The sequence below is a fragment of the Oryctolagus cuniculus genome, chromosome 15 (assembly GCF_051225735.1).
Source record: "Oryctolagus cuniculus isolate XC-2025 breed Fujian yellow rabbit chromosome 15, ASM5122573v1, whole genome shotgun sequence".
Taxonomy (NCBI): domain Eukaryota; kingdom Metazoa; phylum Chordata; class Mammalia; order Lagomorpha; family Leporidae; genus Oryctolagus; species Oryctolagus cuniculus.
In genome coordinates, this window is record NC_142881.1 from 1163439 (window position 1) to 1186962 (window position 23524).

General features: G+C 63.8%; 1 long non-coding RNA gene across 1 annotated transcript; it reads right to left on the reverse strand.

The window, feature by feature from the left end:
* Nucleotides 1-463: 463 nt before the first annotated feature.
* On the reverse strand, nucleotides 464-4522 carry LOC149121885 (uncharacterized). Its single transcript, XR_016221402.1, has 2 exons — nucleotides 4355-4522; nucleotides 464-1510 (listed from the first exon to the last, which is right to left on the reverse strand). It is a non-coding gene; the product is annotated as an uncharacterized LOC149121885 (long non-coding RNA).
* Between the last annotated feature and the right edge of the window lie 19002 nt (nucleotides 4523-23524).

Below are 23524 nucleotides of genomic sequence, written 5' to 3' on the forward strand. Positions count from 1 at the left end.
CCTTGAAGAAAGGGTCGGATGCAAGCTGGAGCTCTGGTCCCAGACACGCAGGCGCGCGCGTCCAGGGCGCTCGGGACATTCCCTCGCTCGTCCGTCTGGCAGCCTGAGAATCATGTGGAAAACCATAAAAATGAGCACAAGAGCAGAACAGCTAGTAAAGGCAGCACAGCCAGCGGCTCTGGAAGTGCCCGCGCTGGAAGCCGTTAGAAAGCGCAATAAATAAAACGGCTTCATCGCGGCGCCGCCCAGCAGTTCCTGGAGCAAGCCTCAGCAATCTGCGATCCCATACAAAGCAATCGATAAAATTTTACTGAAAGAAATAAAATAAGACAAACGAAGGGAAGGATTATTAACTCGATAGGGTGAAGACGCCGTCTCTCCACTCATTTCCGCGGGTGTGGCCCCTCAGCGAGCCTGTCGGTTTTCAGGACCCCGGAATGCACCGTGGAGTTGCTGATTTAGGGGGTACGAGCCGAGGTCACAATGCGGTGAGGCTTAGGCCAGGCGGAGAACGAGTGGTCGGTGCGCCGGAGCCCGGGTCTCGGAGCGCGGTGCACGGGGTGGGAGAGGCGCTCGGGCGGCCATCAGAGCCACGGGGAGGCCGTGGGGAAAGGTGAGCTCAACCAGGCGCTCAAGCCACAAGGCCAAGCAGCTTCTGGCCGGTGGTGTCCGTGAGGAGAAGAAATGTGGGCACCTGTGGGTTCGTGTGGCGAGAGGCCTTGCCAGGCTGGGGGAGCACTGGTTCCGGGCCTGCGCCAAGGCCACGGCCAGCTCTCCCCTCCTGCTGGGCGTCCGGGTGGAGCACTCGTGTCTCTGAGACCGAGGTGCTGGCCGTACTGCTGCTTTCGCAGTGATTTATGGGGCGGCCGTCAGGCACGGCGGGCGAAGTCCCACCTAGGACCCCGCTCAAGTCCTGGCTGCTCCGCTTCCGGTCCAGCCTCCTGCTGATGTACTTCGGGAAGCGGCAGATGACGGCTCAGGTGCTTGGGCCCCTGCATCCATGTGGGGACCCAGATGGAGTCCTCAGGCCCTGGCCTCAGCTTGGTCTAACCCTGGGTATTGCAGGCGTTTGAAGAGTGAGCCTGTGGATAAAAGACTCTCTCTCTCTCTCTCTCTCTCTCTCTCTCTCTCTCTCTGCCTTTCTGTGAGCTCCTGCGCCCTCTGCAGGCTCACCATGCTCCGGGCAGCCCCTTCCTCTGTTGGGGCCCGAGGCAGGTGGGGGCGGAGTCTGGGGCAGGGGTGGAGGGCAGCCTGCCAGTGAGCGGCTGGGCGCCGGCCGCATCTCCTGCCCAGGCAGGGCGTTTTTCTGCGTCTAACAATCTCTCTTCTTTCTTTATTCAGAAACTTGGTTTTGCCACCCCAGGACTTTCCCGGAACTTTGAATAAATAATTCATTCCTTAATCCGATGTTATGGGTCTTTCCCGATAGCAGAGAGCTCCTTTTTCATATTTCCGGTACACTATCCACTGTCGCTGAATTGCAGTGTCCCAGGGGAACGTCTCAGGAACCCTGTGTGGAAATCACATTCGAGTGCGGTTTCAATATAAACTGCAAACAAAGAGGACAGCGGCTTTATTATATTAAGAGATCACTCATCCGGTACTTTGGCGGAGTCTGTTTTATACCCATTCGCCATGGAAATGAGCCTCTTTCTACTGAATCCTAACAGGCGACACCGCCGTGCCCCGCAGGGCTGCCTGGGGCCGGTCGGCACTTTTCGTCCTGGCTTTTCCCATGCAGCCTCCCCCGCGTCCACCCCGCCCTGGATCCCACTCAGGAGCTCTGAGTCCCTCCTGATGCCTCGAGTCACCCGTGAGACCCCTCCGTCGGCCGGGACCGCACGCTCCTCCCCTCATTACACACCCAGCGCCGCCGGAAAACGTGTCTGGCAGAGCAGTGGCGTTTGCTCCGTGCCGGCCAAGTGGTTAAGACGAAGCACAGTGGGCCGAGCCCACACCTTGAAACGCCCGGGAGCCTCCTGATGACCCCAGGGACTGCACCAACACCCACTGGACGCAGCCACTCTGACCAGGACAGAGCGAGACAGAACTGGCGTCTCCACTGTCCCCTTTGAACACAAATGTCATCCAGCCCCAAATGCCCAGACTCCCCCGTCCTGGCCGGGCTGGGTGCCGGCCTCGGCTTCACAGACACGAAGCTCCCGCTGTTGTCTTTCTGCTGCTACTTGAGGTCCACTAAGGCAGCGACAACCACAGACCTGCCCCACCTCCCTGAGCGGAGGCCGCCTCCGGGCCTGAACACAGACGACCCGGATACGCCCCCCGGGCCTGCCCCGGCACACGTGTACACCTCACCTGGATCTGCCCCGGCACGCTTGTGCACTCCACCCGGGTCTGCCCCAGCACACGTGTTCACTCCACCTGGATCTGCCCCGGCACACGTGTGCACTCCACCTGGATCTGCCCCGCCACACGTGTGCACTCCATCTGGATCTGCCCCGCCACACGTGTGCACTCCACCTGGATCTGCCCTGGCACACGTGTGCACTCCACCTGGGCCTGCCCCAGCACACGTGTGTACTCCACCTGGATTCTTCTTCCTCAAACAAATGCAGATTCAGCTGTTCCCCCTCAACCGTGTGCACCCTGGTCCCTGGGGCATTTTCGTCCCTCCTGAAATGAGAGAGACCCGCTGGTCCACCGGGGGCTGCTGCCATAGGCTTTTCTGGTCGCCTTGGCGGAGGCTGGGATGCAGAGTGTAAGGGACTTGGATTGCACAGGCACTGGTGTCTGTGGTCTCTGCTCCCTCCCGCAGGGCTGGGTCTCTGCTCCCCTGTCCGAGGGACCCCTGAGGGGTGCTGTGCCCACTGCAGCCCTGCAAGCCAACTCCTGGTGTGACCAGCTCCTGGCGCTCACCCCCACCGCCTTGTCCCCTCTCAGACCCTGCAGGAGGGGGCCCTTGGCCCACTGCCCGATGCCTTCCTGCTGTGGGCTGGGGCGGGGCTCCCTCTCTGTCACTGCCATGACCGCGAGAGCGCCAACTCTCACTGCCCGCGCCTGCTCAGAGGCCCGCTCTGCGGTCCCCACACCTGTGTGTGCCTCCCTGTGGGCTGGTGGCTCCCGGTGTTCGGGCCCACCCCAGGTGCCGAGTGCACAGGGAAGGCCCCTCAGCCTGGTGGCTGCCCCTGGTCCCTGCCGTGTGGCCTCAGGGCAGCTCTGCCACCCGGGGCTGCTCCTCCAGACAGGAGCTGCGCGGGCCCGGCCTGAGCCGCACCGCCTCTGCTGCACCTGCGCCCGCCGTGACTTTAAGGGTGTTTCCAGGACGGCTCGTGGCAGCCCTGGCTGTTCCCCCCCCCAGAGAAACCCGCCGAGTCATTCTCTTTGGGCAGTGCGGAGGCTTTCCCAGGGCCCTTCCAGCAGAGCGGGAGCCCAGGTCGGGGGGGGGGGTCGCCTGTCCCAGTCCCTCTGGTGCTGGGCAGCCGTGGCTCCTCTGCCACCTCCTCCTCCCCACCGGCTCCCTCCTGCCGGCTGCGGGGGTCAGCTGGGGGGCAGCTGCGTCCAGATGCCGTAGCCCAGGCTCCTCCCCCTGAGCTGGGAAGGGGGCGTGAGGCGGGGTGAAGTCCAGGCAGTCCGCCTGGCCCGAGGCTGCGCCTGCCTCTGGGCCCTGTGCTGAGGGCGGCAGGCTCCCCCTGCAGTGGGAACGGCTCTGTCCGCAGGGGCGGGCTGGGCACCCCTGCAGCGTCCTGCTCCGGGTCAGGCTCCCACGAATGGAGCCTGAGTCCCGGCACTGATGGCCCTGGATCCTCTGCTGGGCAGGGACAGGACGGGAGGCCCAGAGCAGGCCCATCCCGTGCCTCTAAGGCGGGGGCAGGACTCAGAGGTGAAGGGGGCAGCCCCAGCCCAGCGTGGAGCTCTCCATCCTGGACGCCTGCTGTGTGGACACAGGACCCAGAGGGGCCCAGGGGCGGCGTTTTGTTTTCAGGTTTGTCATCATACTTAGAAGCCACCTTCCTGCCCCACAGGCCTGGGATCCTGGCGTCCATCCCCGGGGTCTGTGGTGCGGCCACTGCCCTGCCAGCTCCTGGGATGCACGTAGCCCTCTGCCCACGTACAGGAGGTGACCACCACACCACCCGGCCGTGACCGTCAGATTCCGTGTCCTGGAGGGTTTGTTCCCTGCGGGTGCTTCTGGGACAGCTGGCGTCAGGAGCCCCACCTGTCCATCCCTGGGCTGGGGGAGCCCGTTGCTTCCCCCCAGGGACGTCGTGGAACTGGACCAAGAACCAGCTCCTTCCACGGATTCTCCCCTGAAGAGCAGAGGCCCTGTCTCTGCCTCCACTCCCACCACCGCTCTGCCTCTCCCCGGCCATTGCCGGGCCCCGGCGCCACTCACCTGTGCCTTCTGCATCTGGGGTCTGCTTGGCTGAATCGGGGGGCTGTGCTGGGGAATGGGGAGCAGGGTTTCCTGCACTTGGTGCAGAAGGCATGCTAGAGGTCACCGTGGCTGGCTGTGGGTGGTCACACCAGTGGTCACCGTGGCCGGCTGTGGGTGGTCACACCTGTGGTCACTTGTGGCTGGCTGTGGGTGGTTATACCTGTGGTCACCGTGGCCGGCTGTGGGTGGTTACACCTGTGGTCACTGTGGCTGGCCGTGGGTGGTCACACCTGTGGTCACCGTGGCTGGCTGTGGGTGGTTACACCTATGGTCACTCGTGGCTGGCTGTGGGTGGTCACACCTGTGGTCACCGTGGCCGGCTGTGGATGGTTATAACTGTGGTCACTCATGGCTGGCCAGGGGCGGTTACACCTGTGGTCATCGTGGCCGGCTGTGGGTGGTTACATTTGAGGCTGTGGTCACTGTGGCCGGCCGTGGGTGGTTACATTTGAGGCTGTGGTCACTGTGGCCGGCCGTGGGTGGTTACATTTGAGGCTGTGGTCACTGTGGCCGGCCGTGGGTGGTTACATTTGAGGCTGTGGTCACTGTGGCCAGCCGTGGGTGGTTACATTTGAGGCTGTGGTCACTGTGGCTGGCTGTGGGTGGTTACATTTGAGGCTGTGGTCACTGTGGCTGGCTGTGGGTGGTTACACCTGTGGTCACTGTGGCTGGCCGTGGGTGGTCACACCTGTGGTCACCGTGGCTGGCTGTGGGTGGTTACACCTATGGTCACTCGTGGCTGGCTGTGGGTGGTCACACCTGTGGTCACCGTGGCCGGCTGTGGGTGGTCACACCTGTGGTCACTGTGGCCGGCCGTGGGTGGTTACATTTGAGGCTGTGGTCACTGTGGCCGGCCGTGGGTGGTTACATTTGAGGCTGTGGTCACCGTGGCCGGCTGTGGGTGGTCACACTTGAGGCTGTGGTTGTTGTCTGAATCCCTTAGCTGTCTTCCTCTTGGCCCTCACTGCCCTCTGCCCCTGCACCCAGCAGAGTGCGGGCTCAGCACTTGGGTTTGGGCTGGAAGCGGCTGGGGAGCAGGTGGGGGTCATGCTTGCGAATCGTCCCGTCAATCACAGAGAGCAAGGACACTGCCCCCTTAACTGCTGGGACCTTAATTTCCGACCTCCGACCTTTGACCTCCGACCTTGATTTAACTTCCGTAAGCAGCCCACGCGCCCTGCGCTCCGCCAGCAGCTCGTTCCTCTCACTTGGCAGCCGTGATTTGTTTGATCGGATCAGATATAATTTGGGCATCATTTTGATATTTTATTCAGGATAAATTAAAGTTTAAAAAATCCATCAATGCAGGCTTGTTGCTGAGGTCAGGAGAGCGGTTCCTGGCTCCTCAACCGCCCCTGACAGAGTGAGAAACTCGGCCCTGCCAAGGAGTCAGCGTGGTTTGGTTTCACTCGGAGCCAAACACAGCCCGAGATGGCGCGGAACGAGCCAGAATGTGCCGGCTCCTGGCGGCCTCGGGCACGGCTCTGGCTGGCTGCAAGAATGAGGGTGTGTGATGTTCCCCACCTCCTGACCACAATGCAGCGCGTCTGAAGTCAGCGCTCTGCCTAAACAGTCGCAGTTTACGGCACCAGCACTCAGCCGTGAGCACTGGGGAGGGCGGTGGGTTCCTGTCCCAGCAGCCGGGAGCCGTGGCCCTGCTGCCTGCGGGAGAGGCGGAGCTCCTGGGTCCCCATGGCGGGGGGCAGCTGTGCCCAGGAGGTGTTTGGGGCTCCTGTGGGAGGGAGAGTAAGGAGGAAGGGGCTGTGTTTGCAGCAGATCAGCCACGAAGTAGGAGCCGACTCCAGCCTGCAGGCACGGGCTCCCCTTGGCCCAGCCGCAGGGCGCGGGAATGGGGGTGGGGGAGGCGCAGAGCCCCTGGGAGGGAGCTGCGGGCAGGGCGGGGCTGGGATCCCAGGGGGCAGGAGCTCCTGGGCAGGGGGAGGAGAGACACCCCCCACCCGCCCTGCCCAGGTCTGAGAGTCCTGTCCTGTGGGGTCGGCCCATCCCCATCCCCGGTGCGTATCAGAAACGGGGCTCACGCTGTTAGTGACACGTGGGGTCCTCTTCAGGGTAAGTGCTGTGAGGACACAGCGACCCACAGCACACAGAGCGGTCAGGCCGAGCCCACGCCACTGTCCACTCTGGCTGCGTCCTGTGTGGTCCGAGGCTGCACCACCTTAGTGAGACAGGAACGGAGGAGAAGCAGTGGGTGAGGAGGGGCGGGGCCGGGGGCGTCTGTGCCGCCAGCTGAGCAGGAGGCTGTGGGAGCTCGGTGTCCCCTGGGGGCCCTGCAGGCGCCCGTCGTGGGCTCCTGACCCCGTCCGGAGCCGAGTGCCTTCTCAGGTCAGTGCCTCAGCCTCCCGGGATGGTTCCGCGGCCCCGCAGGCGGGGAGACACCGGCGGAGGGGCAGACAGCACCTAATGTTTGTCGAGTCATTTATCCTTTTCTTAAAGACTGATCTATTTATTTGGGAGTCAGAGTTACAGAGAGATGGAGAGACTGAGAGATCCTCCGATGCTACAATGGCCAGGACTGGGCCAGGCTGAAGCCAGGAGCCACGAGATTTATCCAGGTCTCCCACGTGGGTGCAGAGACCCGAGCACTTGGGCCATCTTCCGCTGCCTTCCCAGGCCATCAGCAGGGAGCTGGATGGGAAGTGGAGCAGCGGGGACTGGAACCGGTGCTCAGGGGGGGTGCTGGTATCGCAGGAGGCAGGTTTACCGCTGTGCCACAGCACCGGCCCTTCTGTGTCAAGCGATTAAAGGGGCTGGAGGTGCCCCTAAATGCAGACGGCAGGCGGCGGGCCACGCCTCCCGCCGCTCCGGCATAGCCGTGAGCCCAGCCCGCGGGGCCTGGTGTGTGTTCTTAATCCCTGTTCCCACACAGATGTCTCCCGTTGTGGGAAGAGAGGTTCTGAAGTCCCACTGCGAAATCAGCTTCCTTTTTCATATGCAAATCGGGGTGCTGGCTGTGTGGGAGCCGGGAAGCTCTCCCAAGTCCGCTGCTGGCTGGCTGGCGGTCGGCCGAGGCCAAGGGCAGAGCCAGGTTTCCAGAGGAGGGTGCTTCTCAGGGGCTGATAAGCCCAACCCTGCAGGGATCCAAGGTGCGGGAAAGCTGCTGGTGCTCCCTGCCTCCCCTCCCCTCCCCAGCTGTGCCCTCCCCCCGCCCCGCCCCGCCCCCTCCCTTCTGTCCTCTCCCTTGCTCTGCACCCCTCCCCCTGGGGGTGGGTGGGGTCCCCCTCTGCCTCCCCAGGGAAAGAGCAGAGATGAGGAGGGGAGAGACAGCTCACTAGGACGCCTGAGCACCTGGAGCACCACGCATGTGCTAAGCAGTGACAAGAACTGATTCCCACATTTCTAGGACCCTTGTGGGGCTGCACAGCTTCCCATGTGGAGTGCACCTGCCCCCTGCCCCCCTGCCCACCTGTTCACCTGCTCCCCTGCCCCTCTGCCCCCTGCCCCCCTGCCCCCTGCCCCCTGCCCACCTGTCCACCTGCTCCCCTGCCCCCCTGCCCCCTGCCCACCTGTCCACCTGCCCCCTTGCCCACCTGCCCACCTGCTCCCCTGCCCACCTGCTCCCCTGCCCACCTGCCCCCCTGCCCTCCTGCCCACCCGCTCACCTGCTCCCCTGCCCACCTGCCCTCCTGCCCACCTGCCCCCTGCCGTCCTGCCCTCCTGCCCACCCGCTCACCTGTGCCTTCTGCCCCAGGACTGGGGTCTGCACTGCATAATTGGAGCATGAGAGGCCACTGGGCTTTTTAAAAGGATTCACTGATTTCTCTATTTGACAGGGAGAGACAGACAGACAGACAGACACACACACAGAGGGCTGGGTGGCCAGCCGAGTGGCCTCTGACAACCGCTGCTGGAGTCCCAAGCCCAGGCCCCTGCACCGGGCCCCTCACTCTGTGGACGCCTTGGTTGCTCAGCGAGGGGAGGGTGAACCTGCTCTGAACGGAGTCCCACAGCACGAACGTCGGGAGCTGCTTGACGTCTTGGTGACCTGTCCAATCCTGTGCAAGAATGGGTCTGACGCACTTGGCCCCTCCACTGGGAGCACCCAGCCCCCACTCACCTGGAGGGCGGGAGCAGCCGCCAGCTCAGGGGGCGCTTGGGTTAAAGACAGCCTGGGAGTTAAAGCATTTTGCCTATGAAAAAGTTTTTGTTGTTCTTAAAAACAACAACACAGGACAGAAGCGTAACAGGCCCTGCCCGCCCCACCAGAGCTGGGGCCAGGGGCAGGGGCAGGGCAGGGCAGGGCCGGCTGGGCAGTCTGCCCCTCCGGTCAGCGCAGTTGTCAGTGGGTCTGCGAGAGCTGGGAAGCGGGTCCACCCCACCCCAGGGACGGGGACGAGCAGAGAGGCCGGGTGGCAGCTCTGGGCCTCCTCAGCACACACGGGCCACCTGGACATCCCTTCTCCGACCCCCGGTCCTCGAGGGCTGCCCGAGGCCGCAGTCCGCTCCTCCTCCCAGAGTGCTTGGCAGGCGTCTGTGTGCGAGTGTGGCCGAGCAGCGGGACCCCGGGAAGGCTTGTGGGGAGAGGAGCGGGCAGTGGGGCAGCTATGGCCACACCTGAGCACACCTTGAGCCAGGTAGGCTCCCGGCTGTGACGCGGGTGAGGAATCTGGGCCTCCCGTAGGTTGTGGGCTGAGCAAGGGGGACATCACCGGTGAGCCAGGTCCTGGAGAATCGGGCTGCTCCTGCCTCCTCCCCCAGGGTGGCTCCAGGTCGGGGGTCCGAGGAAACAGCCCTCTCCTTCCTGCCAAGGTAACCTTGTGAAGTCTCTGCTGGATAACCCCAGCCCACCAGCCGGACCCCCGCCCAGACCCACCATCCACGCCTCCCCTAGACCCACCAGCCGGACCCCCGCCCAGACCCACCATCCACGCCTCCCCCAGCCCACCGGCCACACCCCAGGAAGATGCTTTCTCTGAAGGCTGGAGGTGAGAGAGCTGCCCGCCTGCCCGGGGAGGCCAGCGATGGGTGGCTGGCCAGGGGAGGCCAGCGATGGGTGGCTGGCCAGGGGCAGGCCTGCTCCCAGGCTGCATTTCTGACCCAAGCAGCACAGTTGTCGACCCAGCGAGGAAGCTGAGCTGAGGTTAGAGCGAGCGTGTCACACCCGATGCAGTCGCCACTCGGCGCCAACGCCCGGCCGGCCTCCCCACATTAATAACCTTTTTATTAGATTATGTGGGAGGCAGTAGCTCTCGTCATTAACGTCTCCGTGAGTCTCTTAGCAGCGCGTACGGCTCCTGAGCTAACCTCCCCATAAAGCACGCTGTGATGCATTTTTGCAATAAAAACATCAGGTCCATTCAGAAAACGGCTTTTAAAGCGCCGCCTCTCTCCTGGTGGGTCCTCGTTGATGCAGTATGAGCAGGCTGGAGCTGCCCCGGCGGCTTCCATGAATCCTACCTAGGAGGTGGCTGCGGCGACTCGCTGGCCAGCTTCAGGCTCCCACGCCCGCCTGACCCAAGTGGCCGGTGCCTGGTGTGGCAGGGCCGCAGGACAATTGGCACGAGCAGAGGTGCCCCGGGGTGCCAGGCAGTGCTGGTCTCCGACCAGCACACAGTCCTGCCGGGCACACAGTCTGACCAGGACTCTCGGTGGGGCTTCTGAGTCACCCTGACGGTGAGCAGGGCGTCCACTCCTGGGACATCCGCGACCCACGCTCTCTGCACCCAGCATGGGCGAGGCCACAGGAGGCCACAGGAGCTGTGGCTAGGGGAGGCCCCTCTACAAACAAGCCTGGGCTGGGGAGGGGTTCCTCCCCGTGGTCCTCGTGCATGGGCCCAGCCTGGAAGGTGTCCCCGGCCTTCTGGGGAAGGAACCCCACCGGGCCGAGGCTCTGGGCCCTCTGCCTAGACGCACCTCGGCCTGGGTCTCAGAACCATGGCCAGAGCTGAGGGGCAGCTAATGCCAGGGCAGGGAAGACACAGCCATGGCTGTCTGGGCAGTGGCTTAAAGCTGTGTGAGCCCTGCTGTGGACAAGGTCTCGAGGTCCCATTTCTTTTACCCTACACCCACGTGGGACCTGAGGTCTGGCCCTGGTGGGAGCCTGGGGTGAGGAGCAGGTGCAGGCACCGGGTCCAGGTGGGGGAGAGATGGGGCTCCAGTGTTGGGGCCGGGGTCACCCATGGTCTCAGAGGAGAAGGAAGGGCAGGCGCCCCTGGGTGCCACGCCCCATGCCTCTCATCCCCATAGACCCCCGAGGCAGTGGCTCAGTGCCCTGGGCGGCCCCTCACCAGGGCACTGGGGGCTTTGGGACACTCACGCCTCCTCTCAGTCCTGGGGCTTCCAGGGGTTCCAGGCTCTGTCCCGTCTCTGGTGGCCTCTCTCCTGAGTCTGTGCCTCTGTCTCCTACAAGGACTGTCCCACCTGGGGAGTCCAGGTCCCAGTGCTCTGATCCTCGACCGGGAGCAGAGGTGAGGGCTGCGTGAAGTTCCCGCTGAGCACCTGTGACCCTGAGGGCACCCAGTCCGGGGTCCTGAGCCATGCGAGCTGCTCCAGGTGGGGTCTGCACCTCAACTGCAGCCCCCTGCAGGGCACACATGTCCCAGTGATGGATCGCATGTACTAGCATGTTCATGGTTCCCCCGACTCATGGTACCATGTGAGGAGAGAGCTCTGAGAAGCCGTGTGCCTGTCTGAGCCCCCCTGGGCCCCTGTCCAGCTCTGAGAAGCCGTGCACCTGTCTGAGGACCCCTCCCTGTCTGAGCCCCCCGGGCCCCTGTCCAGCTCTGAGAAGCCGTGCACCTGTCTGAGCCCGCTGTGCCCATGTCCAGCTCTGCCGTGGGAACCGCGGTTTGGAAAGAGCGGGAGCTGACATTGCACAGAAGCCCGTCCCTGGCTCGGCGTGCGGCAAAGGACGGGACTGGACATGGGTGCGCGACGCCCATTTTCTCATGGTAGCGGAGTGTTGCCGCGACAGTGCAGTGAGCAGCAGACCGCGGGCCGGCAGCGGGCTGGGTGACGGTGCACCTGGGTCGGTGCCCTGCAGAGCAGCCCCTCACAGCTGCTTCTGGACACAGCGCCGGCTCCAGTGACCGAGAGGAAACAGCACCCAGGTAACTGCAGGCGGGGGGGGGGCAGGGGCGGGGCGCCAGCCCGCGGGTGTCCTCCAGCAGCTCCAGGCCCCGTGGTGGACCCGGCTGGGACCCCAGTTGTGTGTTTGGTGCAGTGGCCTCTGCCCCACCCTGGCTCCCTTGCTGGGCCCCTGCAAGTCCTGGCTGTGGCCTGGGCCTGAGACCACCCCCCTAGAATAGTCTGGGGGCTGCAGGTGCACAGAGATGTGGCCGGAAGGTGGTGTCTAGGTCGCATGGCAGTGGAGGGGTAGGCATTCCTCAGAGCCGCGGGCAAGGTAGGGCCACAGCTGGTTGAGCAAGACCCCCGGAAGTGGCCCGGCCAGGGCCTCCCTCTGCCTTCCGGTGGAGGAAGCGAGCAGAGGGAAAGTGGCCTGGGACCCTCGTCACTCAGAGCTGGGACCCCGATGGCGGCAGCGTTAGTCCTGGGCACCTGCAGCCCCGGTCCGATGGGTGCTGAGGCCCAGTGAGATCCCAGGAGACCCCTTTGCTTTCTCAGCCTCTGGGCCCTGGGGCGACAGGGCAGCTGGTGGTTGGAGCAGGAGCCAGGCGTCCCCCTCCACGGTGTCACCAAGCTTCGGTGCCCTCGCTCCCCAGCGCCTGGCTCTTGGAGGCAGCCTCTCTGAGTTCAACACAGGATCCCCGCATCTCACTGATTCTGAGCCTGTTCCCTCCACCGGTTACTTTCTTCTAACAGTGCTGGCGTCTGCGGCTCCCGCAGTCACAGGCGCAGTGCCGCCAGGCCCAGCCTTGCAGCGCCGGGGTGGGGAGGCGGTGGAGAGGCCTGTGAGGGGCAGCCTTGCCGGTGCCTTCCCCTGTGGGAGTCAGACCAGGCTCCGTCCCAGGCGCTGGGTCCCACCCTCACGGCCCTCAACTTCCTGTTCTTTAAGAAGTGCCCTGTCACCTCCGGAAGTCACAGAGAAACTACCAGAAAAGTCAGCCCCGAAGGTGGAGATAATGAAACCTGATCCAGGGGCCGGCGCCGGGGTGTGGTGGGTAAAGCTGCTGCCTGTGACCCCGGCACCCCGTGTGGGCTCTGGTTGGAGTCCCGGCTGCTCCACTTCCAATACAGCTTCCTGCTGTGGCCTGGGAAAGCAGTGGAAGATGCCCCAAGTGCTGTGGCCCCTGCACCCACGTGGGAGACTCCGAAGAAGCTCCTGGCTCCTGGCTGTGGCCCGGCCCAGCCCTGGCCATTGCGGCCAAGTGGGGAGTGAACCATCGGATGGATGACCTCTCTCTGCCTCTCCTTCTCTCACTATAACTGTAAAATTAAGAAAAACAACACCCGATCCCACCGTGTCTCACCTCCATACCCCGAATCCTGGGGCGCCACGGGCTCGCCCGTCAGCTTGCACACAGCTTTGCGCCTCAACCTCGGGCACGATCAGTGGGCTTTGGTGGTGGCTATGCCGAGCGAGGGTCCTTCCTGGCCACTCCCCAGGTGGCCCTTGTGGGCAGTGAACTTTGGCCTTACAGATTATCGTCCTTGCCTCCCATCAACTCAGACGGTGCCGGCGCCGTCTGTCAGGGAGCGTGGGGTGCCGCGCGCTCAGCTCGGCGGGGAGCTTGCCCGGCCATCTCTCGGGTCGTTAACTCCTGCGTCTGCTGCTCCCGCGGTCCTGCTTCGGTACTGCAGGTCCCCTGCCGCGCGCCTCAGGTCCTGGCATCGTCCTGCAGAGAGCAGCCAGCGCCTCTCTCTTTCAAAAGATTTATTTATTTATTTGAAAGGCAGAGAGAGAACGAGAGAGCGAGAGAGCGAGCGAGCGAGCGCTATCTTCCATCTGCCGCTTCACTCCCTGGATGGCTTCGACGGCCAGGGCTGGGAGCTCCATCGTCTCCGTCTTCCTCCCCTGCCCAGATGCGTCAGCAGGGAGCTGGATAGGAAGTGGGGCCACTGAGACCGGGGCCGGCGCTCCGAGAGGAGATGCTGGGGTCCCAAGTGTGGCTTTACCCCTACGCCTGCACACCGGCTGTCTACACCCCACCCCGCGCCTGCACACCGGCTGTCTGCACCTCCCACTGCGCCTGCACACCGGCTATCTACACCCCCCACTGCGCCTGCACACCGGCTGTCTACACCCCCCACTGCGCCTGCACACTGGCTGTCTACACCCCCCACTGCCCCTGCACACCGGCTGTCTGCACCTCCCACTGCGCCTGCACACTGGCTGTCTACACCCCCCACTGCCCCTGCACACCGGCTGTCTGCACCTCCCACTGCGCCTGCACACTGGCTGTCTACACCCCCCACTGCCCCTGCACACCGGCTGTCTGCACCTCCCACTGCGCCTGCACACTGGCTGTCTACACCCCCCCATGCCTGCACACCGGCTGTCTATACCCCCCACTGCGCCTGCACACAGGCTGTCTATACCACCCCCTCTGTGCCTGCACACTGGCCTGTCTACACCTCCCACTGCACCTGCACACCGGCTGTCTATATCCCCCCCCCCACACCTGCACACCGGCTGTCTATACCCTCCCTCTGTGCCTGCACGCTGGCTGTCTATACCCCCCACTGCACCTGCACATCAGCTGTCTATACCCCCCACTGCTCCTGCACACCAGCTGTCTATACCCCCCACTGTGCCTGCACACTGCCTGTCTATACCACCCCCTGTGCCTGCACACCGGCCCATCTATACTCCCCACTGCACCTGTACAGCAGTCTGTCTATACTCCCCGTGCCTGTACACCAGCCTGTCTACACCCCCCACCCCCCATGCCTGTCCAGCAGCCTGTCCACACCCCCACTGTGCCTGTACACCAGCCCCCGCCCACTGTCCAGCACCCTCGCCTGCCTGTGCAGCCGGGCGCACCTGCACTGCTGTCGCCTGAGGTCTTCCTTGTGAGTTTCCGACTTTTTTGCTCGGCTTCTGGGAAGGGAGGGACTGAAGCACGGCCTGGTTCTGCTGTCCTCACTCGTTCTGGGCAGATCTGGGCAGCCCTGGGCGGTTCCGGGCGGGTGCCTCCCACTCGCAAGCGCGCTGGGTGCTCCTCCACCATCATCTCCAATTGTCCGTCACCGTGTCCATCCTGGCAGCACTTGGCCCAGCAGGGGCTGCTGCATTTCTGTGTATTTTTAGCTCATCTTTGGACTCAACCCTAAAAAGACCGAATCTGATCCACAAATCCGAACTCTGCTCCTGGCCCTGCCTCTCCTCCTCTGCTGGTTTTTGGCAAAACCTGGGCGACGGTGCTTGGGAAGCACTGGGCAGGTGAGCTTGCCAACTTCGCGTGTCTGCCCCGCACGACCTCCCCGGTGCCCAGGCCCCTGCAGCCTGGCTCCCCCTGCTGGGCGGGGCCATGGCCATGGTTCTAGGATGTCCGAGAGGGGCCCTTGGTCTCTGAGACGCAGCCCATGGTCTCCTGGCGTCGCGTGCTCTGGCTGCTCCGAGAAAAGGCGTGGATCTGCACGTGGATCTCCCGTGTTCCTGCTGCAAATGCCTGCACCCCACATGGGAGGACTGGGGTGCGGGGGTGGGGGACCCCCGGACCCCACGGGGCAGCACCTGCTACCCACGTTCACTCCTGACGCAGCTTCCTGCCTCACCTGGAGGCCGTGGTGGTGGCCAAGAAGCTGGGTCCCTGCTGCCCCCGTGGGGGACCTGGATTCACTTCTGGCTTCATCCTGGCCCGAGTCTGGCTGCTGCTGCCCTTTGGGGAGTGAGACAGCGATGGAAGACCTCTCTCTCTCTCCCCCCATTTCTCTCTCTCTCCCTCTCTCTCTCCCTTCCCCCTCAAATAAGTAAACACAAACCATAAAGAGCGTGGTTTTCACTGTCTTACCGTCAACTCTTATTGCCTCTTAGAGACGCGTGTCCAGGTGAGCTGTTTGCCTCCTGGGTTCCTCAGCACCACTGATGTGTCAATCAAACGGGCACCAGGAGAAGTGCTGGGTGTGAGTGACACACAGCTGTCCCCAGATCCACCAGGAGCCCCGGACGCAACAAGGATTGTGGACGAAAATCCCTCGGACAAGCGCAGTGTAATTTTTCCATTTAAAATGTACAGACCCATAGCTGCGGCACACGGTGAGTCAAACATCCTTGAGCTAAACAGCTGAAACAAAGTGCTCCCAAGTCTGCAAAATGCCCAGTGTGGACAACTCCACAGCTGCGCTCATGGATTGGGTCCCAGCCCGTGCAGGTGCCTGGGAGCCTCGGCCTCCAGCACCGCCAGGCTGTGTCCGGGGGTGCGGCCTTAGGCTGCTTCCCAGCCGAGGTGCCTCACTCCAGACTGCAAATATGGCCAGCTCAACCACCTGGGCCCCGGGCCCACTGAGCGTGGACGCCGGGCCCGTCCACCTGGGCCCCGGGCCCACTGAGCGTGGATGCCAGGCCCGTCCACCTGGGCCCCGGGCCTGCTGAGCGTGGACACCAGGCCCGTCCACCTGGGCCCCGGGCCCGCTGAGCGTGGATGCCAGGCCCGTCCACCTGGGCCCCGGGCCCACTGAGCGTGGACGCCAGGCCCGTCCACCTGGGCCCCGGGCCCACTGAGCGTGGATGCTGGGCCCGTCCACCTGGGCCCCGGGCCCGCTGAGCGTGGACGCCAGGCCCGTCCACCTGGGCCCCGGGCCCGCTGAGCGTGGACGCTGGGCCCATCCATTGCAGATCGCGTTTTCAGATTTTCTGGACGCCGTTTCTGCGGGATGGGTCCTTCGCCACTCGAGTCAGCATCAGTGCCTGGAGGCGGCCGCACTGCCCTTTGACCTCAGCTGGTGTGGGCGGAGCCCAGGGCCTGCTGAGACCCTGAGACCGGGCGGGGAAGGCCTCCAGGAAACCCCACATTTTCAGAGAAAGCAAGAAGAGGAGGAGCCGCCACTCACACAGGTTTTGAGTGTGAAATAGTGAATAATACGCTCACAAAAAAATGCTGTTTTTCACAGCGGTTTTGAAATCTTAACAAACCTTGTGCGGGAAGCCCGGTCCACGCGCCGGCGTGAGCGCCCGCTGACGGCTGGCTGTCCTGAGCAGCTCCTCGCACCTGTTATTATTCGCGTCTTGTGTTGTCATCGCTGCACACTGGAGCAATTACGCGTCCAGGGCGCGGGGCCAGATCAATGGCGCAGCGGCAGCCATCGATCAGAGCCGCTGCCTGGGCCCCGGCCAGCGGGCAGAGCTCCAGCTGCGGCTCCCTCTCCGCTTGACCCGTGCAGGCCAGGCGACGCGCTGAGTGACACCTCACGGGGCAGGCAACGTGACGAGTGACAGCTCGCCGGGCGCACACAGGTCCCTGGTCTGCAGGCTGCAGGGGGAGCTGATCCCGTGGGGGCCAGGACCCTGGGGCTGCGTGAGGACTGAGCTGGACGAGGGCTCCCGTCGTCAGGCTCCTCTGGGCAGGGAGGAGGCTGCCTCTCTCGCTGGGGAAGAACAGGATGTGTTTGAAAACTAACAGCCCAGGGGTCTGCACTGCAGCCTAGCAGGCAGGAAGAGCATCTCACAAGGGCCCCGGTTCTGTCCCGGCTGCTCCTCTTCCAGGCCAGCTCTCTGCTGTGGCCTGGGAGGGCAGTGGAGGATGGCCCAGGTGCTTGGACCCTGCACCTGCATGGGAGACCTGGAAGAAGCTCCTGACTCCTGGTTTCCCCTGGGTCAGCCCCAGGAGTGAACCAACAGATGGAAGCTCTCTCTCTCTCTCTCTCTCTCTCTCTCTCTCTCTCTCTCTCTCTGTAACTCTGACTGTAATAGGCCTAAGCTGCCCCAGATCACCCCGAGGCCGGTGCACGTCAGCCCCCTGCAGCCCATGGAGTCGCTTCCGGGGGAACCGTTTGCCCGGGGAGCACCTGCCGGGAAAATGCTCCGTTAGGTGCACAGTAAGATTCGCTCACGGCCCCGGAAACCTGGCGGAAGCACGTTTGTTACCACGGCATCTGCTGGTTAAAGCCAGAAATCAGCTTTGCTGATGTCACCCACACACTCACGCTGAGTGTTCTAGCTTAGGGCTGCAGTAGCTCTTGTAAGAACATCCAGATGCGGGAGCTGTGCCAGCTTTGCAGCCCGCTGTGGCCGAGACCCCGAGCTGCAGCCGGGCTGTGGACGCCCACGGCCGCTGAGGGGTCACGGCCAGGCACAGGTCACGGCACCCGCGTCTTCACCCGCAGGCCCTGGTGAACGGGGCTCCGTGGGGAACGCAGTGCAGATTTGTTTCAGAAACTTCCAGGCTTTGTTAAACCACGAGATCTCCAAGGTTACGACGCTGCGTTTAAGAACAGCCTTGCCCTTCAATTACCAAGTTGCTTTGATGAACAAAAATCTTCCACCCAAACCACGGTGGCTCCTCTTCACAAAGAAACGAGAACACCCAGAGAACACGCAGGTAGTTTAATGCGCTGCACCTGGGTCGTGGAGTCGCAATTCGTCCCTCTCATTCTCAGAAACGCGTCGCGATGCTCTTCAGACTACACACAGCCCGGCCTGGAAGTGAGCCAGGCCCTCGGGATTCAGTGTCGGCAGGCAGAGTCGGAGGCGGGGTCAGGAACACCCAGCCCTCGGACTCCCTCGCCTCCCACACCCAAGCCCAGGGGGCGCTCGGCTCTGTCTCCCCAAGTCGCCTTGGGGGCCCACGCCTTGGTGAAAGCAGTGTTTGTTCTAGAACACTCAAAAAGGGTCGGCCTTCAGAGCTGGTCGGTGGCGACCAAGTCGTGCACAGGGCCGGTCAGAACTGGTCAGAGAACCGCGGGACACGGGAAGTCGCCTCCTGGGCTTTGGGCGGAGCGGATTTCTCCCTGCTGCGTCTCTCACAGAGCTGCCTTCCCTCCCAGGCCGTCCTGGGCTGAGGCAGCAGGGAACGCAAAGTGGCCGGGCCGGAGATGCGGGGGTGGGGGTGGGTTGCTGCGGGCTGGGGGCTCTGGGGCTGGCCAGCGGGACGGGGGACACAGCACGCGGGGTCCGCCCAACTCCTCCACCGGCTCCGGAATTGCAGCCCCGTCTGTCTCTCTTCATGTCCCAGTCGGAACAAAGCCTGGGGGTTGTGGCATTGCCGCAGGGCGTCCCTGTCCCCGACAGCCCGACAGTCTGCCCTGCGGCCTCGTCCCCAAGTGTCGGTCAGCGGCTGCTGCGCCCTCACTCAGCCGGTCGTCTCTTCCTTGTCCAGCAGGTGCTGGACTGCGGCTGCTCCTGCCCAGGGAGCCGGGCACGAGCCGGGTGCTGGGCTGTGCTCCCGACACCTCCCGGCACACTCAGTCGCTCATTCTCCCTCCGCTGCCACACAGGTGGGCGCTTGGAGCAGTAGCTGAGGCATTGCTTGGGACCCCGTGTCAGGGAGCCCATCCTGGCTCTGCTCTCGATCCTGGTTTCCAGCTACTGCGCACCTGGAGGGCAGCAGGGGAGGTTGGGGTTGGTCGCTGCCAGCGGACCTGCTGGAGTCCCTGGCTGCCCGCGTCGGCCGAGCCCGCCCTGGCTGTTTCGGCATCTGGGGGGAGTGGGAGGCCTGTGTCTCTCCCCACCTTGGCACGCTGCTTCCTTTCTGTTTCTTCTAGGCAGGAATGCTCCGTGAGCTTCCCCTACACGCAGGTTTCCCTGAGCGTTCAGCAGCCCAGAGTCACGGGCTCTGGGGTCCGCAGCTTTGTCTCCACGCGGCCGTCATTCACCGGTGAGTTTACTGTTCTCAGAGCGGCAGCTTCCCTGGGCGTCCATCACACCGGGAAGTTTGAGCACAAACATGGAAGCGGAATTCGGAGGGCCGAATCGTCCTCGAGGGCATAGCTGGTCCCCAGCTTCCGCCGACACGAGACGGCTGCTGGCACAGCATCCGGGGCTGAAGGCGTCTGTCACGCGTGTGCTGTGACCGGGGTCCTCTGTGTGCTCACAGGTCACGCTATCAGCGCCAAGCTGGCCGCGCGTCCTCAGCGACAGCCTCTACCTGGGGACCGTGCAGGATTCAGCCCCGGGGCTCGGCACACGGGGGGCCACGGAAGAACCTGTGCTGTGTTCAGCGCATGCGCCGCTCTTTCTGCTGCTCCGTGAGCAGGAACCAAGCCTGGGGGCGGGGTTTACGCATGAGTGGGATGCACCAAACCCACCTGGGCGTCCTCCGGGCGCTCCTGGACAAGTGCGCCTGACCCGACTCCCAGCTCTGCTCTGCCCGTGCCTGGACGGCCCCTCGAAGGCCTGCAGGCTGCACCTCACTCCGGGGCAGCTGGGAGAGGGCGTGGACGGACCAGCAGCGGGCACGGTGGTTCCCGGTGGTTCGCTCCACTCGGTCTCTGCGTCCCTCAGGTGACCGCTCCCCGACGCCTCTGCCCGTTCCAGTTCCCGGAGTTTTCAAAGTGTAGCGCCGAGAACCGAGCAAAGGCGCGATACTAAGACCCGCTTAGACCAGGGGCAGAGTCAGGCGTGGTTCTCACTGACGGTGGCTTGACAAGAACGTGTTCTGGGACTGCTGGAGACGGTGGCTGCTTGGGGACAGGCTGGGCACAAGGAACATGGCGGGCGTGCTGGGCGCCCCCCTGCCACACGGTGCTGGGCAGACGCCTTCTGTCCCTGAACCTGCTCCCCCCAGAAGCCACCAGAGCGCCTAGGGGAACCTCACGGAACACAGCTGGCTCCGTCCCGTCTTCCGGAACTTGCCGGAGCGCAGAGGTTCTGTTCGCATCTGAGGCCCAATACAAGGGAGGCACTGAGGGGCAGGAGGCAGACCTGCAATTTCAAATCAGTTCATTTCGAATCAGCATCAGGAATTGATTCCAAATTACTCCCCTCCCCACGACGGACGAGGTCGGAGTCCTAAGCCGGTCCCCACCCTCGTTCTCACCCACGTGTCCTTGCCCACGAGGCGGAGATGACCCAGGCCTCAAACAGCCACGGAGGCGTCCAGCGCCGACACCCTGTGTCCTCCTGCCCACTTCCTGCTTCCTCGCTCGGTGAGGACGCAGCGGATTCGACCGGGCTGCGGAGAGCGACTTGAAGGGATGCTGTCTGTAACGACAGCATTTTGGAAAAGGAGCGATGATGAAAATTCGCAGCTTCTATTTTTAAACTGTTCATCAAAGTCATCATCGCGGCTGCTCGCGGGGAGAGGGGATAAATCTCTGTCCCCAAAGCTCTCTGCATTATTCACTGTGCTTGCTACCCGGCTTCTGCGGGGATTATCCCTTTAATTGGAAATCCTCTGTTATCTGTGCCTGTGATGGTTGGGGGAACAAGCCGGGCTCAGCCCTGTAAACAGCTCGCTGGCGGGCACGGGGAGGGGCGGGGGACTGGAGCTGGGGTCCCCAGTCCCGCCCAGGAGCTTCCTCTCGCCTGCCCAGGCCGGCAGCGTCGGGGCTGTGCGGGTTGCCTGGCTTCTGCCTCTCCTCTATGGCGTTGCTTCGGTGATGTCGCCTCCACTGCCACCAGCACACGACACGCCGAGCTCCGAGCTCCCCAGGCGGTGAACGTGTGCACCGACCTCTGACCTCTGAGTGTGGCTGCGGAGGTGGTGCCAGGCCAGGCAGTGCAGAGGCTGAGGCAGAGCCTGGACTCTCGGCTGGGACTTGGGCTGGCACAGGTGTCCTGGGGTCGCTGATCAACCACGGCAGTCCCCGGAAGGCTGTGCCACCCGCAGCTTGCCGGTGACATGGGGGCTCGGCTGTGATTAGTGGGAGCCCTGGCACGCCTGACAGAGCCGCTGAGTCTTGCAGCCAAGGGGAGGTCGAGGACACTGGGCCTTGGGGACGGAGGGACGGGCAGTGCAGGGCGGGCAGTCTGCACCCTTGCGGACCTGGGCTTCTGTGGGGCCTGAGGATGGAAGGAAACTCGCTGGCTGTGTTCAGGGGACGCCTGCTGAGTGAGGCGAGGCCCCTGCCCCGGGCTTGTGGGTCAAGGCCCACGGGCGGCCACCCCCACGGGCCCTCTCACGCCTTCCACAGGCCACGTCTCTACAGGCCTCCCCCAGTGACTGGAGCCCAGGATGGCTGCCGGTCAGTGGTGCCAGCCACACGTCGCGGTCACCCCACTGGACATGTGCCTGGCTATACCCGAGGGGGCTGCACGCTGTGGCTTTGGCACAAGATGCGCAGGTTGGCTAAGTGACAGGCAGGTGCTCCCTTTCTGGACCTGCTGGGAGGCCTTGCCCGCTTCCCTGTCCCAGTCCGCTTAGCAGAATCCGCGTAGAAGAGTGACGCTGCCTGCGTCTTCCCGCCAAGAGCGGCTGACGCCCCCCCCCACCCGAGTCACAGAGGCCAAGGAGCCCGCTCCCGATGCAAGCTTCAGATGGAGTCACCAGAGACGCTTCGTGGTGTGGTTATTCCGCCCCTTTCCTGTACCGCCGTGACCCGCTTTACCAAGTCACACACGCAAGGCACACATGCAGTACACACATGCACACACACGGCACACACATGCACACACACAAGGCACACACATGCACACACAGCACAATGCACACACCTGCACACATACGCACACATATGCACACGCACACACACGCACACACACGCACACACATGCAGTACACACATGCACACACACAAGGCACACATGCACACACATGCACACACACACGGGGTTCTTTTCAAACGTGATCATCTGCAGAGGAGGCGCGCTTGGTCCGCACTCCTCGGCAGGTGGACGTCTCATGGTTTGCCCCGGGGTGACGGCCCCCAGTGCGCGAGGCTCCGTGCTCAGGCGTGTCCTCCTGTGTCCTGGGCGCCTGGCAGCCCCGAGCCTCACCCCGAGGGCTGCTGGACCCCCCCGGCTCCACGGGCTGCTAGGTCCTGGCTCTCGCACGGGCTCAGCAGCTCTCGGGTTGTCTTCACGGCCAGCCCAGAGGGAGGCGTGAACTGTGTCTCGCGGCCTTGATCTGCCTTTTGCTGATGGCTAGCCAGCCGGGCCGTCTTCTCAAGGACTGTTGACTGTTCCCCGTCTTCTTTCCAGAGGTCACCATCCACGCCTTCCCCGTCTTCAGTCGGGTCGTTGTCTTGCTGTTGCTAAGTGGGTTGATTCAGGGCTTGGTCTTCGCCAAGGAGCGTGCGGGGTGCGGCGCTGCGCCGACTCCACCCTCCTGCCTGACGGCGGCTGTCCCGGCTCCATTTCTGGGAAATCCGATCCTTTCCTCGTGGAATCACCGTGGCACCCGTGTCAAAAGTGAACTGGTGCTGGACGCCTGGGCTCCTTTCTGCCTGGTGCGCAGGCCATGCCCACGCGGTGGCGCGCTGTCCCGGCACGGCTGGCTCCGTGGCGAGCTTTGAGACTGGAACCCTGGGCCTCCGGCTTTCTCCAGCTCCGACGACGCCGTCTCCGGAGCTCCCTTTCCACAGCGGCGGCTGGGCGTCTGCTAGGGATTGTGCTGCTCTCGGGTGGACTGGGGCTTTGGGACTTGACGACGTCGAGGAGTCCGACTCCGGATGGAGATGTCCTGGCCCACGGGCAGGTCTTCCGGTTCCTTCAGTGGCGCTCTGGGGCTTGAAGAGAGCGACTTCCCACCTCTGTGACATCGTATCTGAGAACTAGGATCTCTGAACCCGTTAGAAATGGAACCGTCTCGACGTCGCTTTCGGTTTTCCCGCTGCCACGTATAGAGAGGCGGGGTTTGCGCGTTGTTGCTGTTTTCCTGCTGCCACGGTATAGAGAGGCGGCGGTTTGCGCGTTGTTGCTGTCTCTCGACATTTCTGAGCGGAGGACTAAGCTCCAGCAGCTGCCCGGGCCTCCCTTAGCCTCGCTGAGACCGGGCTCTGAGGGTGCAGCCGCACTTTCCTGCCGAGGCGGCCATTGCTGCTGTCTCCGCCCGCCGGCGCCGACCAGACGTCCGTGCCAGGCCGCATGAGGGGCCGCAGCGGGAATCCTGGCTTATGTTTGGGGAAGGGGCTCGGCGTCGGATGTGCAGGTGAAGCAGTCTCAGGTGTGGGTCTGTGGGCGCCGTGGCAGGCGGTGTGGGCACGTTTTCCAGTCTTCGTGACGCACCTCCTTCGGCTGGAGCACGCGATGGATGGAGCACTTGCAGGAGCCCCCACTGCACACGGGGACTCCATGTCCCCCCCCCACTGCACACGGGAACTCTGTGTCCCCCCCCCACTGCACACGGGGGCTCCGTGTCCGCTCCCCTCACTGCACACGGGAACTCCGTGTCC